The sequence below is a fragment of the Thalia democratica genome, chromosome 1, assembly GCF_965202585.1.
Source record: "Thalia democratica chromosome 1, ktThaDemo2.hap1.1, whole genome shotgun sequence".
Classification (NCBI taxonomy): domain Eukaryota; kingdom Metazoa; phylum Chordata; class Thaliacea; order Salpida; family Salpidae; genus Thalia; species Thalia democratica.
The window spans coordinates 10,747,458-10,766,193 of NC_139165.1; the positions used below are offsets into that span (position 1 = coordinate 10,747,458).

The following is an 18,736-nucleotide window of genomic DNA, read 5'->3' on the forward strand; positions in this document are numbered from 1 at the left end:
TTATAACGTACTTTGAAACAAAGACTTTTTTTTTTTAAAGTGAACAAATTAAACATAACGTTAGTAACAGCGGGGGTACGCTGTAAAGTTTGTCTGAATTTTAAAAAAAATTATACCACAATTTCATAACTTTAACAATTATCACGGAAGACTTTACGTTTCCATTCATATCGAAAGAATGCGACTTTTTTTGGTCAATCTAAAGACATTGCCTTAAAGCTGAGATTCTTAGAAACATTTTAAAATACTTTTTAGCTTTCTACGACTAGAAATGACAAAGTTATTGCACCTTGAAGTTTATAATTGTGTCAAAATTTTGTGGTTAAATTATAAAAAAAAATCCAGCATGAATAATCACAAAAAGTTTCTCATTTGCAGAACGACAAAAAAACAAAGTTATAAAGACTTCATTTAACTTTAAATTTAATATTCATAACCATTTTACTTCGAGTGAGTTACAATTTTTAAAAATAATTTTTATGTACTAATCGGCAATAATAAAAGTATATATGATAATAGAAGTTAAAAGTTGTTTGTACATCTTGTTAATGCGGGGAAAATACATAAAATTGATATTTAAGTGATATAAGTTTGAATTAAGAATAAGAAACTAAAACACATTTAAAAAATAAATAAGTAAACTAAATTAAAAATTTTCAACCCATGCTCAAAAGTAGTTAAAAATAAAACAGTTTTATAAAAAAGTGTCAGCAGAGGGGTTCGAACCCTCGCCCACTTGGTGGGACCCAGTAGCCAATCTTAGCTTATCTGGTGCCTTAGACCGCTCGGCCATGCTGACTTATTGGTACAGAAAAATATAGCATATATGTAAGGACAGAGTTTTTTCAATCTGGCACAGCTTACAATTATATCTAGATTTAAGAGTAGCTTTATTCCTATTAAGTCAATTATTAGTTTGTTTGTAGTTTTTAGAAATAGTTGGTCTAAAATGTGTGATATAAAGTTGTTTTTGTACTATTGCATATGCTGCTAGTTTCTATTGAAACGTGACGTCACAAGGAAAATTTAACAAAAACAGCAAACAAAATACGTACAAATGAAAGTTTAATTATTTCATCAACATTATCAAAGTAAAAAAAAATTAAGTAAAATCATCAAGAAGCAACCTTTAAAATATTTCATCATTGTTCATCGAGTTTAACGTGTATTTAAAAAAAAAAAGCTTTAGTACTTATAACGTACTTTGAAACAAACACTTTTTTTTTTTAAAGTGAACAAATTAAACATAGCGTTAGTAACAGCGGGGGTACGCTGTAAAGTTTGTCTGAAGTTTTAAAAAAATTATACCACAATTTCATAACTTTAACAATTATCACGGAAGACTTTACGTTTCCATTCATATCGAAAGAATGCGACTTTTTTGGTCAATCTAAAGACATTGCCTTAAAGCTGAGATTCTTAGAAACATTTTAAAATACTTTTTAGCTTTCTACGACTAGAAATGACAAAGTTATTGCACCTTGAAGTTTATAATTGTGTCAAAATTTTGTGGTTAAATTAAAAAAAAAAATCCAGCATGAATAATCACAAAAAGTTTCTCAATTGCAGAACGACAAAAAAACAAAGTTATAAAGATTTCATTTAACTTTAAATTTAATAGTCATAACCTTTTTACTTCGAGTGAGTTACAATTTTTTAAAATAATTTTTATGTACTTATCGGCAATAATAAAAGTATATATGATAATAGAAGTTAAAAGTTGTTCGTACATCTTGTTAATGCGGGGAAAATACATAAAATTGATATTTAAGTGATATAAGTTTGAATTAAGAATAAGAAACTAAAACACATTTAAAAAATAAATAAGTAAACTAAATTAAAAATTTTCAACCCATGCTCAAAAGTAGTTAAAAATAAAACAGTTTTATAAAAAAGTGTCAGCAGAGGGGTTCGAACCCTCGCCCACTTGGTGGGACCCAGTAGCCAATCTTAGCTTATCTGGTGCCTTAGACCGCTCGGCCATGCTGACTTATTGGTACAGAAAAATATAGCATATATGTAAGGACAGAGTTTTTTCAATCTGGCACAGCTTACAATTATATCTAGATTTAAGAGTAGCTTTATTCCTATTAAGTCAATTATTAGTTTGTTTGTAGTTTTTAGAAATAGTTGGTCTAAAATGTGTGATATAAAGTTGTTTTTGTACTATTGCATATGCTGCTAGTTTCTATTGAAACATGACGTCACAAGGAAAATTTAACAAAAACAGCAAACAAAATACGTACAAATCAAAGTTTAATTATTTCATCAACATTATCAAAGCAAAAAAAAGTAAGTAAAATCATCAAGAAGCAACCTTTAAAATATTTCATCATTGTTCATCGAGTTTAACGTGTATTTAAAAAAAAAAAAGCTTTAGTACTTATAACGTACTTTGAAACAAAGACTTTTTTTTTTTAAAGTGAACAAATTAAACATAACGTTAGTAACAGCGGGGGTACGCTGTAAATTTTGTCTGAATTTTAAAAAAAATTATACCACAATTTCATAACTTTAACAATTATCACGGAAGACTTTACGTTTCCATTCATATCGAAAGAATGCGACTTTTTTTGGTCAATCTAAAGACATTGCCTTAAAGCTGAGATTCTCAGAAACATTTTAAAATACTTTTTAGCTTTCTACGACTAGAAATGACAAAGTTATTGCACCTTGAAGTTTATAATTGTGTCAAAATTTTGTGGTTAAATTATAAAAAAAAATCCAGCATGAATAATCACAAAAAGTTTCTCATTTGCAGAACGACAAAAAAACAAAGTTATAAAGACTTCATTTAACTTTAAATTTAATATTCATAACCATTTTACTTCGAGTGAGTTACAATTTTTAAAAATAATTTTTATGTACTAATCGGCAATAATAAAAGTATATATGATAATAGAAGTTAAAAGTTGTTTGTACATCTTGTAAATGCGGGGAAAATACATAAAATTGATATTTAAGTGATATAAGTTTGAATTAAGAATAAGAAACTAAAACACATTTAAAAAATAAATAAGTAAACTAAATTAAAAATTTTCAACCCATGCTCAAAAGTAGTTAAAAATAAAACAGTTTTATAAAAAAGTGTCAGCAGAGGGGTTCGAACCCTCGCCCACTTGGTGGGACCCAGTAGCCAATCTTAGCTTATCTGGTGCCTTAGACCGCTCGGCCATGCTGACTTATTGGTACAGAAAAATATAGCATATATGTAAGGACAGAGTTTTTTCAATCTGGCACAGCTTACAATTATATCTAGATTTAAGAGTAGCTTTATTCCTATTAAGTCAATTATTAGTTTGTTTGTAGTTTTTAGAAATAGTTGGTCTAAAATGTGTGATATAAAGTTGTTTTTGTACTATTGCATATGCTGCTAGTTTCTATTGAAACGTGACGTCACAAGGAAAATTTAACAAAAACAGCAAACAAAATACGTACAAATGAAAGTTTAATTATTTCATCAACATTATCAAAGCAAAAAAAAGTAAGTAAAATCATCAAGAAGCAACCTTTAAAATATTTCATCATTGTTCATCGAGTTTAACGTGTTTTTAAAAAAAAAAAAGCTTTAGTACTTATAACGTACTTTGAAACAAAGACTTTTTTTTTTTAAAGTGAACAAATTAAACATAACGTTAGTAACAGCGGGGGTACGCTGTAAAGTTTGTCTGAATTTTAAAAAAAATTATACCACAATTTCATAACTTTAACAATTATCACGGAAGACTTTACGTTTCCATTCATATCGAAAGAATGCGACTTTTTTTGGTCAATCTAAAGACATTGCCTTAAAGCTGAGATTCTTAGAAACATTTTAAAATACTTTTTAGCTTTCTACGACTAGAAATGACAAAGTTATTGCACCTTGAAGTTTATAATTGTGTCAAAATTTTGTGGTTAAATTATAAAAAAAAATCCAGCATGAATAATCACAAAAAGTTTCTCATTTGCAGAACGACAAAAAAACAAAGTTATAAAGACTTCATTTAACTTTAAATTTAATATTCATAACCATTTTACTTCGAGTGAGTTACAATTTTTAAAAATAATTTTTATGTACTAATCGGCAATAATAAAAGTATATATGATAATAGAAGTTAAAAGTTGTTTGTACATCTTGTTAATGCGGGGAAAATACATAAAATTGATATTTAAGTGATATAAGTTTGAATTAAGAATAAGAAACTAAAACACATTTAAAAAATAAATAAGTAAACTAAATTAAAAATTTTCAACCCATGCTCAAAAGTAGTTAAAAATAAAACAGTTTTATAAAAAAGTGTCAGCAGAGGGGTTCGAACCCTCGCCCACTTGGTGGGACCCAGTAGCCAATCTTAGCTTATCTGGTGCCTTAGACCGCTCGGCCATGCTGACTTATTGGTACAGAAAAATATAGCATATATGTAAGGACAGAGTTTTTTCAATCTGGCACAGCTTACAATTATATCTAGATTTAAGAGTAGCTTTATTCCTATTAAGTCAATTATTAGTTTGTTTGTAGTTTTTAGAAATAGTTGGTCTAAAATGTGTGATATAAAGTTGTTTTTGTACTATTGCATATGCTGCTAGTTTCTATTGAAACGTGACGTCACAAGGAAAATTTAACAAAAACAGCAAACAAAATACGTACAAATGAAAGTTTAATTATTTCATCAACATTATCAAAGTAAAAAAAAATTAAGTAAAATCATCAAGAAGCAACCTTTAAAATATTTCATCATTGTTCATCGAGTTTAACGTGTATTTAAAAAAAAAAAGCTTTAGTACTTATAACGTACTTTGAAACAAACACTTTTTTTTTTTAAAGTGAACAAATTAAACATAGCGTTAGTAACAGCGGGGGTACGCTGTAAAGTTTGTCTGAAGTTTTAAAAAAATTATACCACAATTTCATAACTTTAACAATTATCACGGAAGACTTTACGTTTCCATTCATATCGAAAGAATGCGACTTTTTTGGTCAATCTAAAGACATTGCCTTAAAGCTGAGATTCTTAGAAACATTTTAAAATACTTTTTAGCTTTCTACGACTAGAAATGACAAAGTTATTGCACCTTGAAGTTTATAATTGTGTCAAAATTTTGTGGTTAAATTAAAAAAAAAAATCCAGCATGAATAATCACAAAAAGTTTCTCAATTGCAGAACGACAAAAAAACAAAGTTATAAAGATTTCATTTAACTTTAAATTTAATAGTCATAACCTTTTTACTTCGAGTGAGTTACAATTTTTTAAAATAATTTTTATGTACTTATCGGCAATAATAAAAGTATATATGATAATAGAAGTTAAAAGTTGTTCGTACATCTTGTTAATGCGGGGAAAATACATAAAATTGATATTTAAGTGATATAAGTTTGAATTAAGAATAAGAAACTAAAACACATTTAAAAAATAAATAAGTAAACTAAATTAAAAATTTTCAACCCATGCTCAAAAGTAGTTAAAAATAAAACAGTTTTATAAAAAAGTGTCAGCAGAGGGGTTCGAACCCTCGCCCACTTGGTGGGACCCAGTAGCCAATCTTAGCTTATCTGGTGCCTTAGACCGCTCGGCCATGCTGACTTATTGGTACAGAAAAATATAGCATATATGTAAGGACAGAGTTTTTTCAATCTGGCACAGCTTACAATTATATCTAGATTTAAGAGTAGCTTTATTCCTATTAAGTCAATTATTAGTTTGTTTGTAGTTTTTAGAAATAGTTGGTCTAAAATGTGTGATATAAAGTTGTTTTTGTACTATTGCATATGCTGCTAGTTTCTATTGAAACATGACGTCACAAGGAAAATTTAACAAAAACAGCAAACAAAATACGTACAAATCAAAGTTTAATTATTTCATCAACATTATCAAAGCAAAAAAAAGTAAGTAAAATCATCAAGAAGCAACCTTTAAAATATTTCATCATTGTTCATCGAGTTTAACGTGTATTTAAAAAAAAAAAAGCTTTAGTACTTAGAACGTACTTTGAAACAAACACTTTTTTATTTGAAAGTGAACAAATTAAACCTAGCGTTATTAACAGCGGGGGTACGCTGTAAAGTTAGTCTGAAGTTTAAAAAAAATATACCACAATTTCATAACTTTAACAATTTTCACGGAAGACTTTACGTTTCCATTCATATCGAAAGAATGCGACTTTTTTTGGTCAATCTAAAGACATTGCCTTAAAGCTGAGATTCTCAGAAACATTTTAAAATACTTTTTAGCTTTCTACGACTAGAAATGACAAAGTTATTGCACCTTGAAGTTTATAATTGTGTCAAAATTTTGTGGTTAAATTATAAAAAAAAATCCAGCATGAATAATCACAAAAAGTTTCTCATTTGCAGAACGACAAAAAAAAACAAAGTTATAAAGGTTTCATTTAACTTTAAATTTAATATTCATAACCATTTTACTTCGAGTGAGTTACAATTTTTAAAAATAATTTTTATGTACTAATCGGCAATAATAAAAGTATATATGATAATAGAAGTTAAAAGTTGTTCGTACATCTTGTTAATGCGGGGAAAATACATAAAATTGATATTTAAGTGATATAAGTTTGAATTAAGAATAAGAAACTAAAACACATTTAAAAAATAAATAAGTAAACTAAATTAAAAATTTTCAACCCATGCTCAAAAGTAGTTAAAAATAAAACAGTTTAATAAAAAAGTGTCAGCAGAGGGGTTCGAACCCTCGCCCACTTGGTGGGACCCAGTAGCCAATCTTAGCTTATCTGGTTCCTTAGACCGCTCGGCCATGCTGACTTATTGGTACAGAAAAATATAGCATATATGTAAGGACAAAGTTTTTTCAATCTGGCACAGCTTACAATTATATCTAGATTTAAGAGTAGCTTTATTCCTATTAAGTCAATTATTAGTTTGTTTGTAGTTTTTAGAAATAGTTGGTCTAATATGTGTGATATAAAGTTGTTTTTGTACTATTGCGTATGCTGCTAGTTTCTATTGAAACGTGACGTCACAAGGAAAATTTAACAAAAAAAGCAAACAAAATACGTACAAATAAAAGTTTAATTATTTCATTAACATTATCAAAGCAAAAAAAAGTAAGTAAAATCATCAAGAAGCAACCTTTAAAATATTTCATCATTGTTCATCGAGTTTAACGTGTATTCAAAAAAAAAAGCTTTAGTACTTATAACGTACTTTGAAACAAACACTCTTTTTTAAAGTGAACAAATTAAACATAGCGTTAGTAACAGCGGGGGTACGCTGTAAAGTTAGTCTGAAGTTTAAAAAAAATTATACCACAATTTCATAACTTTAACAATTTTCACGGAAGACTTTACGTTTCCATTCATATCAAAAGAATGCGACTTTTTTTGGTCAATCTAAAGACATTGCCTTAAAGCTGAGATTCTCAGAAACATTTTAAAATACTTTTTAGCTTTCTACGACTAGAAATGACAAAGTTATTGCACCTTGAAGTTTATAATTGTGTCAAAATTTTGTGGTTAAATTATAAAAAAAAATCCAGCATGAATAATCACAAAAAGTTTCTCATTTGCAGAACGACAAAAAAAAACAAAGTTATAAAGGTTTCATTTAACTTTAAATTTAATATTCATAACCATTTTACTTCGAGTGAGTTACAATTTTTAAAAATAATTTTTATGTACTAATCGGCAATAATAAAAGTATATATGATAATAGAAGTTAAAAGTTGTTCGTACATCTTGTTAATGCGGGGAAAATACATAAAATTGATATTTAAGTGATATAAGTTTGAATTAAGAATAAGAAACTAAAACACATTTAAAAAATAAATAAGTAAACTAAATTAAAAATTTTCAACCCATGCTCAAAAGTAGTTAAAAATAAAACAGTTTTATAAAAAAGTGTCAGCAGAGGGGTTCGAACCCTCGCCCACTTGGTGGGACCCAGTAGCCAATCTTAGCTTATCTGGTTCCTTAGACCGCTCGGCCATGCTGACTTATTGGTACAGAAAAATATAGCATATATGTAAGGACAGAGTTTTTTCAATCTGGCACAGCTTACAATTATATCTAGATTTAAGAGTAGCTTTATTCCTATTAAGTCAATTATTAGTTTGTTTGTAGTTTTTAGAAATAGTTGGTCTAAAATGTGTGATATAAAGTTGTTTTTGTACTATTGCATATGCTGCTAGTTTCTATTGAAACATGACGTCACAAGGAAAATTTAACAAAAACAGCAAACAAAATACGTACAAATGAAAGTTTAATTATTTCATCAACATTATCAAAGCAAAAAAAAGTAAGTAAAATCATCAAGAAGCAACCTTTAAAATATTTCATCATTGTTCATCGAGTTTAACGTGTATTTAAAAAAAAAAAGCTTTAGTACTTATAACGTACTTTGAAACAAAGACTTTTTTTTTTTTAAAGTGAACAAATTAAACATAACGTTAGTAACAGCGGGGGTACGCTGTAAAGTTTGTCTGAATTTGAAAAAAAATTATACCACAATTTCATAACTTTAACAATTATCACGGAAGACTTTACGTTTCCATTCATATCGAAAGAATGCGACTTTTTTTGGTCAATCTAAAGACATTGCCTTAAAGCTGAGATTCTCAGAAACATTTTAAAATACTTTTTAGCTTTCTACGACTAGAAATGACAAAGTTATTGCACCTTGAAGTTTATAATTGTGTCAAAATTTTGTGGTTAAATTATAAAAAAAAATCCAGCATGAATAATCACAAAAAGTTTCTCATTTGCAGAACGACAAAAAAACAAAGTTATAAAGACTTCATTTAACTTTAAATTTAATATTCATAACCATTTTACTTCGAGTGAGTTACAATTTTTAAAAATAATTTTTATGTACTAATCGGCAATAATAAAAGTATATATGATAATAGAAGTTAAAAGTTGTTTGTACATCTTGTAAATGCGGGGAAAATACATAAAATTGATATTTAAGTGATATAAGTTTGAATTAAGAATAAGAAACTAAAACACATTTAAAAAATAAATAAGTAAACTAAATTAAAAATTTTCAACCCATGCTCAAAAGTAGTTAAAAATAAAACAGTTTTATAAAAAAGTGTCAGCAGAGGGGTTCGAACCCTCGCCCACTTGGTGGGACCCAGTAGCCAATCTTAGCTTATCTGGTGCCTTAGACCGCTCGGCCATGCTGACTTATTGGTACAGAAAAATATAGCATATATGTAAGGACAGAGTTTTTTCAATCTGGCACAGCTTACAATTATATCTAGATTTAAGAGTAGCTTTATTCCTATTAAGTCAATTATTAGTTTGTTTGTAGTTTTTAGAAATAGTTGGTCTAAAATGTGTGATATAAAGTTGTTTTTGTACTATTGCATATGCTGCTAGTTTCTATTGAAACGTGACGTCACAAGGAAAATTTAACAAAAACAGCAAACAAAATACGTACAAATGAAAGTTTAATTATTTCATCAACATTATCAAAGCAAAAAAAAGTAAGTAAAATCATCAAGAAGCAACCTTTAAAATATTTCATCATTGTTCATCGAGTTTAACGTGTATTTAAAAAAAAAAAAGCTTTAGTACTTATAACGTACTTTGAAACAAAGACTTTTTTTTTTTAAAGTGAACAAATTAAACATAACGTTAGTAACAGCGGGGGTACGCTGTAAATTTTGTCTGAATTTTAAAAAAAATTATACCACAATTTCATAACTTTAACAATTATCACGGAAGACTTTACGTTTCCATTCATATCGAAAGAATGCGACTTTTTTTGGTCAATCTAAAGACATTGCCTTAAAGCTGAGATTCTCAGAAACATTTTAAAATACTTTTTAGCTTTCTACGACTAGAAATGACAAAGTTATTGCACCTTGAAGTTTATAATTGTGTCAAAATTTTGTGGTTAAATTATAAAAAAAAATCCAGCATGAATAATCACAAAAAGTTTCTCATTTGCAGAACGACAAAAAAACAAAGTTATAAAGACTTCATTTAACTTTAAATTTAATATTCATAACCATTTTACTTCGAGTGAGTTACAATTTTTAAAAATAATTTTTATGTACTAATCGGCAATAATAAAAGTATATATGATAATAGAAGTTAAAAGTTGTTTGTACATCTTGTAAATGCGGGGAAAATACATAAAATTGATATTTAAGTGATATAAGTTTGAATTAAGAATAAGAAACTAAAACACATTTAAAAAATAAATAAGTAAACTAAATTAAAAATTTTCAACCCATGCTCAAAAGTAGTTAAAAATAAAACAGTTTTATAAAAAAGTGTCAGCAGAGGGGTTCGAACCCTCGCCCACTTGGTGGGACCCAGTAGCCAATCTTAGCTTATCTGGTGCCTTAGACCGCTCGGCCATGCTGACTTATTGGTACAGAAAAATATAGCATATATGTAAGGACAGAGTTTTTTCAATCTGGCACAGCTTACAATTATATCTAGATTTAAGAGTAGCTTTATTCCTATTAAGTCAATTATTAGTTTGTTTGTAGTTTTTAGAAATAGTTGGTCTAAAATGTGTGATATAAAGTTGTTTTTGTACTATTGCATATGCTGCTAGTTTCTATTGAAACGTGACGTCACAAGGAAAATTTAACAAAAACAGCAAACAAAATACGTACAAATGAAAGTTTAATTATTTCATCAACATTATCAAAGCAAAAAAAAGTAAGTAAAATCATCAAGAAGCAACCTTTAAAATATTTCATCATTGTTCATCGAGTTTAACGTGTTTTTAAAAAAAAAAAAGCTTTAGTACTTATAACGTACTTTGAAACAAAGACTTTTTTTTTTTAAAGTGAACAAATTAAACATAACGTTAGTAACAGCGGGGGTACGCTGTAAAGTTTGTCTGAATTTTAAAAAAAATTATACCACAATTTCATAACTTTAACAATTATCACGGAAGACTTTACGTTTCCATTCATATCGAAAGAATGCGACTTTTTTTGGTCAATCTAAAGACATTGCCTTAAAGCTGAGATTCTTAGAAACATTTTAAAATACTTTTTAGCTTTCTACGACTAGAAATGACAAAGTTATTGCACCTTGAAGTTTATAATTGTGTCAAAATTTTGTGGTTAAATTATAAAAAAAAATCCAGCATGAATAATCACAAAAATTTTCTCATTTGCAGAACGACAAAAAAACAAAGTTATAAAGACTTCATTTAACTTTAAATTTAATATTCATAACCATTTTACTTCGAGTGAGTTACAATTTTTAAAAATAATTTTTATGTACTAATCGGCAATAATAAAAGTATATATGATAATAGAAGTTAAAAGTTGTTTGTACATCTTGTTAATGCGGGGAAAATACATAAAATTGATATTTAAGTGATATAAGTTTGAATTAAGAATAAGAAACTAAAACACATTTAAAAAATAAATAAGTAAACTAAATTAAAAATTTTCAACCCATGCTCAAAAGTAGTTAAAAATAAAACAGTTTTATAAAAAAGTGTCAGCAGAGGGGTTCGAACCCTCGCCCACTTGGTGGGACCCAGTAGCCAATCTTAGCTTATCTGGTGCCTTAGACCGCTCGGCCATGCTGACTTATTGGTACAGAAAAATATAGCATATATGTAAGGACAGAGTTTTTTCAATCTGGCACAGCTTACAATTATATCTAGATTTAAGAGTAGCTTTATTCCTATTAAGTCAATTATTAGTTTGTTTGTAGTTTTTAGAAATAGTTGGTCTAAAATGTGTGATATAAAGTTGTTTTTGTACTATTGCATATGCTGCTAGTTTCTATTGAAACGTGACGTCACAAGGAAAATTTAACAAAAACAGCAAACAAAATACGTACAAATGAAAGTTTAATTATTTCATCAACATTATCAAAGTAAAAAAAAATTAAGTAAAATCATCAAGAAGCAACCTTTAAAATATTTCATCATTGTTCATCGAGTTTAACGTGTATTTAAAAAAAAAAAGCTTTAGTACTTATAACGTACTTTGAAACAAACACTTTTTTTTTTTAAAGTGAACAAATTAAACATAGCGTTAGTAACAGCGGGGGTACGCTGTAAAGTTTGTCTGAAGTTTTAAAAAAATTATACCACAATTTCATAACTTTAACAATTATCACGGAAGACTTTACGTTTCCATTCATATCGAAAGAATGCGACTTTTTTGGTCAATCTAAAGACATTGCCTTAAAGCTGAGATTCTTAGGAACATTTTAAAATACTTTTTAGCTTTCTACGACTAGAAATGACAAAGTTATTGCACCTTGAAGTTTATAATTGTGTCAAAATTTTGTGGTTAAATTAAAAAAAAAAATCCAGCATGAATAATCACAAAAAGTTTCTCAATTGCAGAACGACAAAAAAACAAAGTTATAAAGATTTCATTTAACTTTAAATTTAATAGTCATAACCTTTTTACTTCGAGTGAGTTACAATTTTTTAAAATAATTTTTATGTACTTATCGGCAATAATAAAAGTATATATGATAATAGAAGTTAAAAGTTGTTCGTACATCTTGTTAATGCGGGGAAAATACATAAAATTGATATTTAAGTGATATAAGTTTGAATTAAGAATAAGAAACTAAAACACATTTAAAAAATAAATAAGTAAACTAAATTAAAAATTTTCAACCCATGCTCAAAAGTAGTTAAAAATAAAACAGTTTTATAAAAAAGTGTCAGCAGAGGGGTTCGAACCCTCGCCCACTTGGTGGGACCCAGTAGCCAATCTTAGCTTATCTGGTGCCTTAGACCGCTCGGCCATGCTGACTTATTGGTACAGAAAAATATAGCATATATGTAAGGACAGAGTTTTTTCAATCTGGCACAGCTTACAATTATATCTAGATTTAAGAGTAGCTTTATTCCTATTAAGTCAATTATTAGTTTGTTTGTAGTTTTTAGAAATAGTTGGTCTAAAATGTGTGATATAAAGTTGTTTTTGTACTATTGCATATGCTGCTAGTTTCTATTGAAACATGACGTCACAAGGAAAATTTAACAAAAACAGCAAACAAAATACGTACAAATCAAAGTTTAATTATTTCATCAACATTATCAAAGCAAAAAAAAGTAAGTAAAATCATCAAGAAGCAACCTTTAAAATATTTCATCATTGTTCATCGAGTTTAACGTGTATTTAAAAAAAAAAAAGCTTTAGTACTTAGAACGTACTTTGAAACAAACACTTTTTTATTTGAAAGTGAACAAATTAAACCTAGCGTTATTAACAGCGGGGGTACGCTGTAAAGTTAGTCTGAAGTTTAAAAAAAATATACCACAATTTCATAACTTTAACAATTTTCACGGAAGACTTTACGTTTCCATTCATATCGAAAGAATGCGACTTTTTTTGGTCAATCTAAAGACATTGCCTTAAAGCTGAGATTCTCAGAAACATTTTAAAATACTTTTTAGCTTTCTACGACTAGAAATGACAAAGTTATTGCACCTTGAAGTTTATAATTGTGTCAAAATTTTGTGGTTAAATTATAAAAAAAAATCCAGCATGAATAATCACAAAAAGTTTCTCATTTGCAGAACGACAAAAAAAAACAAAGTTATAAAGGTTTCATTTAACTTTAAATTTAATATTCATAACCATTTTACTTCGAGTGAGTTACAATTTTTAAAAATAATTTTTATGTACTAATCGGCAATAATAAAAGTATATATGATAATAGAAGTTAAAAGTTGTTCGTACATCTTGTTAATGCGGGGAAAATACATAAAATTGATATTTAAGTGATATAAGTTTGAATTAAGAATAAGAAACTAAAACACATTTAAAAAATAAATAAGTAAACTAAATTAAAAATTTTCAACCCATGCTCAAAAGTAGTTAAAAATAAAACAGTTTAATAAAAAAGTGTCAGCAGAGGGGTTCGAACCCTCGCCCACTTGGTGGGACCCAGTAGCCAATCTTAGCTTATCTGGTTCCTTAGACCGCTCGGCCATGCTGACTTATTGGTACAGAAAAATATAGCATATATGTAAGGACAAAGTTTTTTCAATCTGGCACAGCTTACAATTATATCTAGATTTAAGAGTAGCTTTATTCCTATTAAGTCAATTATTAGTTTGTTTGTAGTTTTTAGAAATAGTTGGTCTAATATGTGTGATATAAAGTTGTTTTTGTACTATTGCGTATGCTGCTAGTTTCTATTGAAACGTGACGTCACAAGGAAAATTTAACAAAAAAAGCAAACAAAATACGTACAAATAAAAGTTTAATTATTTCATTAACATTATCAAAGCAAAAAAAAGTAAGTAAAATCATCAAGAAGCAACCTTTAAAATATTTCATCATTGTTCATCGAGTTTAACGTGTATTCAAAAAAAAAAGCTTTAGTACTTATAACGTACTTTGAAACAAACACTCTTTTTTAAAGTGAACAAATTAAACATAGCGTTAGTAACAGCGGGGGTACGCTGTAAAGTTAGTCTGAAGTTTAAAAAAAATTATACCACAATTTCATAACTTTAACAATTTTCACGGAAGACTTTACGTTTCCATTCATATCAAAAGAATGCGACTTTTTTTGGTCAATCTAAAGACATTGCCTTAAAGCTGAGATTCTCAGAAACATTTTAAAATACTTTTTAGCTTTCTACGACTAGAAATGACAAAGTTATTGCACCTTGAAGTTTATAATTGTGTCAAAATTTTGTGGTTAAATTATAAAAAAAAATCCAGCATGAATAATCACAAAAAGTTTCTCATTTGCAGAACGACAAAAAAAAACAAAGTTATAAAGGTTTCATTTAACTTTAAATTTAATATTCATAACCATTTTACTTCGAGTGAGTTACAATTTTTTAAAATAATTTTTATGTACTAATCGGCAATAATAAAAGTATATATGATAATAGAAGTTAAAAGTTGTTCGTACATCTTGTTAATGCGGGGAAAATACATAAAATTGATATTTAAGTGATATAAGTTTGAATTAAGAATAAGAAACTAAAACACATTTAAAAAATAAATAAGTAAACTAAATTAAAAATTTTCAACCCATGCTCAAAAGTAGTTAAAAATAAAACAGTTTAATAAAAAAGTGTCAGCAGAGGGGTTCGAACCCTCGCCCACTTGGTGGGACCCAGTAGCCAATCTTAGCTTATCTGGTTCCTTAGACCGCTCGGCCATGCTGACTTATTGGTACAGAAAAATATAGCATATATGTAAGGACAAAGTTTTTTCAATCTGGCACAGCTTACAATTATATCTAGATTTAAGAGTAGCTTTATTCCTATTAAGTCAATTATTAGTTTGTTTGTAGTTTTTAGAAATAGTTGGTCTAATATGTGTGATATAAAGTTGTTTTTGTACTATTGCGTATGCTGCTAGTTTCTATTGAAACGTGACGTCACAAGGAAAATTTAACAAAAAAAGCAAACAAAATACGTACAAATAAAAGTTTAATTATTTCATTAACATTATCAAAGCAAAAAAAAGTAAGTAAAATCATCAAGAAGCAACCTTTAAAATATTTCATCATTGTTCATCGAGTTTAACGTGTATTCAAAAAAAAAAGCTTTAGTACTTATAACGTACTTTGAAACAAACACTCTTTTTTAAAGTGAACAAATTAAACATAGCGTTAGTAACAGCGGGGGTACGCTGTAAAGTTTGTCTGAAGTTTAAAAAAAATTATACCACAATTTCATAACTTTAACAATTTTCACGGAAGACTTTACGTTTCCATTCATATCAAAAGAATGCGACTTTTTTTGGTCAATCTAAAGACATTGCCTTAAAGCTGAGATTCTTAGAAACATTTTAAAATACTTTTTAGCTTTCTACGACTAGAAATGACAAAGTTATTGCACCTTGAAGTTTATAATTGTGTCAAAATTTTGTGGTTAAATTTAAAAAAAAATCCAGCATGAATAATCACAAAAAGTTTCTCATTTGCAGAATGACAAAAAAACAAAGTTATAAAGATTTCATTTAACTTTAAATTTAATATTAATAACCATTTTACTTCGAGTGAGTTACAATTTTTAAAAATAATTTTTATGTACTAATCGGCAATAATAAAAGTATATATGATAATAGAAGTTAAAAGTTGTTTGTACATCTTGTTAATGCGGGGAAAATACATAAAATTGATATTTAAGTGATATAAGTTTGAATTAAGAATAAGAAACTAAAACACATTTAAAAAATAAATAAGTAAACTAAATTAAAAATTTTCAACCCATGCTCAAAAGTAGTTAAAAATAAAACAGTTTGATAAAAAAGTGTCAGCAGAGGGGTTCGAACCCTCGCCCACTTGGTGGGACCCAGTAGCCAATCTTAGCTTATCTGGTGCCTTAGACCGCTCGGCCATGCTGACTTATTGGTACAGAAAAATATAGCATATATGTAAGGAAAAAGTTTTTTCAATCTGGCACAGCTTATAATTATATCTAGATTTAAGAGTAGCTTTATTCCTATTAAGTCAATTATTAGTTTGTTTGTAGTTTTTAGAAATAGTTGGTCTAAAATGTGTGATATAAAGTTGTTTTTGTACTATAACATATGCTGCTAGTTTCTATTGAAACGTGACGTCACAAGGAAAATTTAACAAAAAAAGCAAACAAAATACGTACAAATGAAAGTTTAATTATTTCATTAACATTATCAAAGCAAAAAAAAGTAAGTAAAATCATCAAGAAGCAACCTTTAAAATATTTCATCATTGTTCATCGAGTTTAACGTGTATTTAAAAAAAAAAGCTTTAGTACTTATAACGTACTTTGAAACAAACACTTTTTTTTTAAAGTGAACAAATTAAACATAGCGTTAGTAACAGCGGGGGTACGCTGTAAAGTTTGTCTGAAGTTTAAAAAAAAATATACCACAATTTCATAACTTTAACAATTTTCACGGAAGACTTTACGTTTCCATTCATATCGAAAGAATGCGACTTTTTTTGGTCAATCTAAAGACATTGCCTTAAAGCTGAGATTCTTAGAAACATTTTAAAATACTTTTTAGCTTTCTACGACTAGAAATGACAAAGTTATTGCACCTTGAAGTTTATAATTGTGTCAAAATTTTGTGGTTAAATTTTAAAAAAAATCCAGCATGAATAATCACAAAAAGTTTCTCATTTGCAGAACGACAAAAAAACAAAGTTATAAAGATTTCATTTAACTTTAAATTTAATATTCATAACCATTTTACTTCGAGTGAGTTACAATTTTTAAAAATAATTTTTATGTACTAATCGGCAATAATAAAAGTATATATGATAATAGAAGTTAAAAGTTGTTCGTACATCTTGTTAATGCGGGGAAAATACATAAAATTGATATTTAAGTGATATAAGTTTGAATTAAGAATAAGAAACTAAAACACATTTAAAAAATAAATAAGTAAACTAAATTAAAAATTTTCAACCCATGCTCAAAAGTAGTTAAAAATAAAACAGTTTAATAAAAAAGTGTCAGCAGAGGGGTTCGAACCCTCGCCCACTTGGTGGGACCCAGTAGCCAATCTTAGCTTATCTGGTGCCTTAGACCGCTCGGCCATGCTGACTTATTGGTACAGAAAAATATAGCCTATATGTAAGGACAAAGTTTTTTCAATCTGGCACAGTTTACAATTATATCTAGATTTAAGAGTAGCTTTATTCCTATTAAGTCAATTATTAGTTTGTTTGTAGTTTTTAGAAATAGTTGGTCTAAAATGTGTGATATAAAGTTGTTTTTGTACTATTGCATATGCTGCTAGTTTCTATTGAAACGTGACGTCACAAGGAAAATTTAACAAAAACAGCAAACAAAATACGTACAAATGAAAGTTTAATTATTTCATTAACATTATCAAAGCAAAAAAAAAGTAAGTAAAATCATCAAGAAGCAACCTTTAAAATTGTTCATCATTGTTCATCGAGTTTAACGTGTATTAAAAAAAAAAACTTTAGTACTTATAACGTACTTTGAAACAAACACTTTTTTTTTTAAAGTGAACAAATTAAACATAGCGTTAGTAACAGCGGGGGTACGCTGTAAAGTTTGTCTGAAGTTTAAAAAAAATTATACCACAATTTCATAACTTTAACAATTTTCACAGAAGACTTTACGTTTCCATTCATATCGAAAGAATCCGACTTTTTTGGTCAATCTAAAGACATTGCCTTAAAGCTGAGATTCTCAGGAAAATTTTAAAATACTTTTTAGCACATTTAAAAAATAAATAAGTAAACTAAATTAAAAATTTTCAACCCATGCTCAAAAGTAGTTAAAAATAAAACAGTTTTATAAAAAAGTGTCAGCAGAGGGGTTCGAACCCTCGCCCACTTGGTGGGACCCAGTAGCCAATCTTAGCTTATCTGGTGCCTTAGACCGCTCGGCCATGCTGACTTATTGGTACAGAAAAATATAGCATATATGTAAGGACAAAGTTTTTTCAATCTGGCACAGTTTACAATTATATCTAGATTTAAGAGTAGCTTTATTCCTATTAAGTCAATTATTAGTTTGTTTGTAGTTTTTAGAAATAGTTGGTCTAAAATGTGTGATATAAAGTTGTTTTTGTACTATTGCATATGCTGCTAGTTTCTATTGAAACGTGACGTCACAAGGAAAATTTAACAAAAACAGCAAACAAAATACGTACAAATGAAAGTTTAATTATTTCATTAACATTATCAAAGCAAAAAAAAAGTAAGTAAAATCATCAAGAAGCAGCCTTTGAAATATTTCATCATTGTTCATCGAGTTCAACGTGTATTTAAAAAAAAAAGCTTTAGTACTTATAACGTACTTTGAAACAAACACTTTTTTATTTAAAAGTGAACAAA

The 18,736-nt window shown here is 27.9% G+C and overlaps 12 non-coding genes across 12 annotated transcripts; all 12 read right to left on the reverse strand.

Moving 5' to 3' along the window:
- Window positions 1-705: 705 nt before the first annotated feature.
- Window positions 706-799, reverse strand: Trnas-acu (transfer RNA serine (anticodon ACU)). The gene is given in 2 exon segments: window positions 706-741; window positions 748-799. It is a non-coding gene; the product is annotated as a tRNA-Ser (tRNA).
- Window positions 800-1,896: 1,097 nt separating this feature from the next.
- On the reverse strand, window positions 1,897-1,990 carry Trnas-acu (transfer RNA serine (anticodon ACU)). The gene is given in 2 exon segments: window positions 1,897-1,932; window positions 1,939-1,990. It is a non-coding gene; the product is annotated as a tRNA-Ser (tRNA).
- Window positions 1,991-3,088: 1,098 nt separating this feature from the next.
- On the reverse strand, window positions 3,089-3,182 carry Trnas-acu (transfer RNA serine (anticodon ACU)). The gene is given in 2 exon segments: window positions 3,089-3,124; window positions 3,131-3,182. It is a non-coding gene; the product is annotated as a tRNA-Ser (tRNA).
- Window positions 3,183-4,280: 1,098 nt separating this feature from the next.
- Window positions 4,281-4,374, reverse strand: Trnas-acu (transfer RNA serine (anticodon ACU)). Its single transcript is given in 2 exon segments — window positions 4,281-4,316; window positions 4,323-4,374. It is a non-coding gene; the product is annotated as a tRNA-Ser (tRNA).
- A 1,097-nt stretch (window positions 4,375-5,471) lies between these two features.
- On the reverse strand, window positions 5,472-5,565 carry Trnas-acu (transfer RNA serine (anticodon ACU)). Its single transcript is given in 2 exon segments — window positions 5,472-5,507; window positions 5,514-5,565. It is a non-coding gene; the product is annotated as a tRNA-Ser (tRNA).
- A 3,480-nt stretch (window positions 5,566-9,045) lies between these two features.
- On the reverse strand, window positions 9,046-9,139 carry Trnas-acu (transfer RNA serine (anticodon ACU)). The gene is given in 2 exon segments: window positions 9,046-9,081; window positions 9,088-9,139. It is a non-coding gene; the product is annotated as a tRNA-Ser (tRNA).
- Window positions 9,140-10,237: 1,098 nt separating this feature from the next.
- Window positions 10,238-10,331, reverse strand: Trnas-acu (transfer RNA serine (anticodon ACU)). Its single transcript is given in 2 exon segments — window positions 10,238-10,273; window positions 10,280-10,331. It is a non-coding gene; the product is annotated as a tRNA-Ser (tRNA).
- Window positions 10,332-11,429: 1,098 nt separating this feature from the next.
- On the reverse strand, window positions 11,430-11,523 carry Trnas-acu (transfer RNA serine (anticodon ACU)). The gene is given in 2 exon segments: window positions 11,430-11,465; window positions 11,472-11,523. It is a non-coding gene; the product is annotated as a tRNA-Ser (tRNA).
- Window positions 11,524-12,620: 1,097 nt separating this feature from the next.
- Window positions 12,621-12,714, reverse strand: Trnas-acu (transfer RNA serine (anticodon ACU)). Its single transcript is given in 2 exon segments — window positions 12,621-12,656; window positions 12,663-12,714. It is a non-coding gene; the product is annotated as a tRNA-Ser (tRNA).
- Window positions 12,715-16,188: 3,474 nt separating this feature from the next.
- Trnas-acu (transfer RNA serine (anticodon ACU)) lies at window positions 16,189-16,282 on the reverse strand. Its single transcript is given in 2 exon segments — window positions 16,189-16,224; window positions 16,231-16,282. It is a non-coding gene; the product is annotated as a tRNA-Ser (tRNA).
- A 1,093-nt stretch (window positions 16,283-17,375) lies between these two features.
- On the reverse strand, window positions 17,376-17,469 carry Trnas-acu (transfer RNA serine (anticodon ACU)). The gene is given in 2 exon segments: window positions 17,376-17,411; window positions 17,418-17,469. It is a non-coding gene; the product is annotated as a tRNA-Ser (tRNA).
- Window positions 17,470-18,202: 733 nt separating this feature from the next.
- Trnas-acu (transfer RNA serine (anticodon ACU)) lies at window positions 18,203-18,296 on the reverse strand. Its single transcript is given in 2 exon segments — window positions 18,203-18,238; window positions 18,245-18,296. It is a non-coding gene; the product is annotated as a tRNA-Ser (tRNA).
- Window positions 18,297-18,736: the final 440 nt, after the last annotated feature.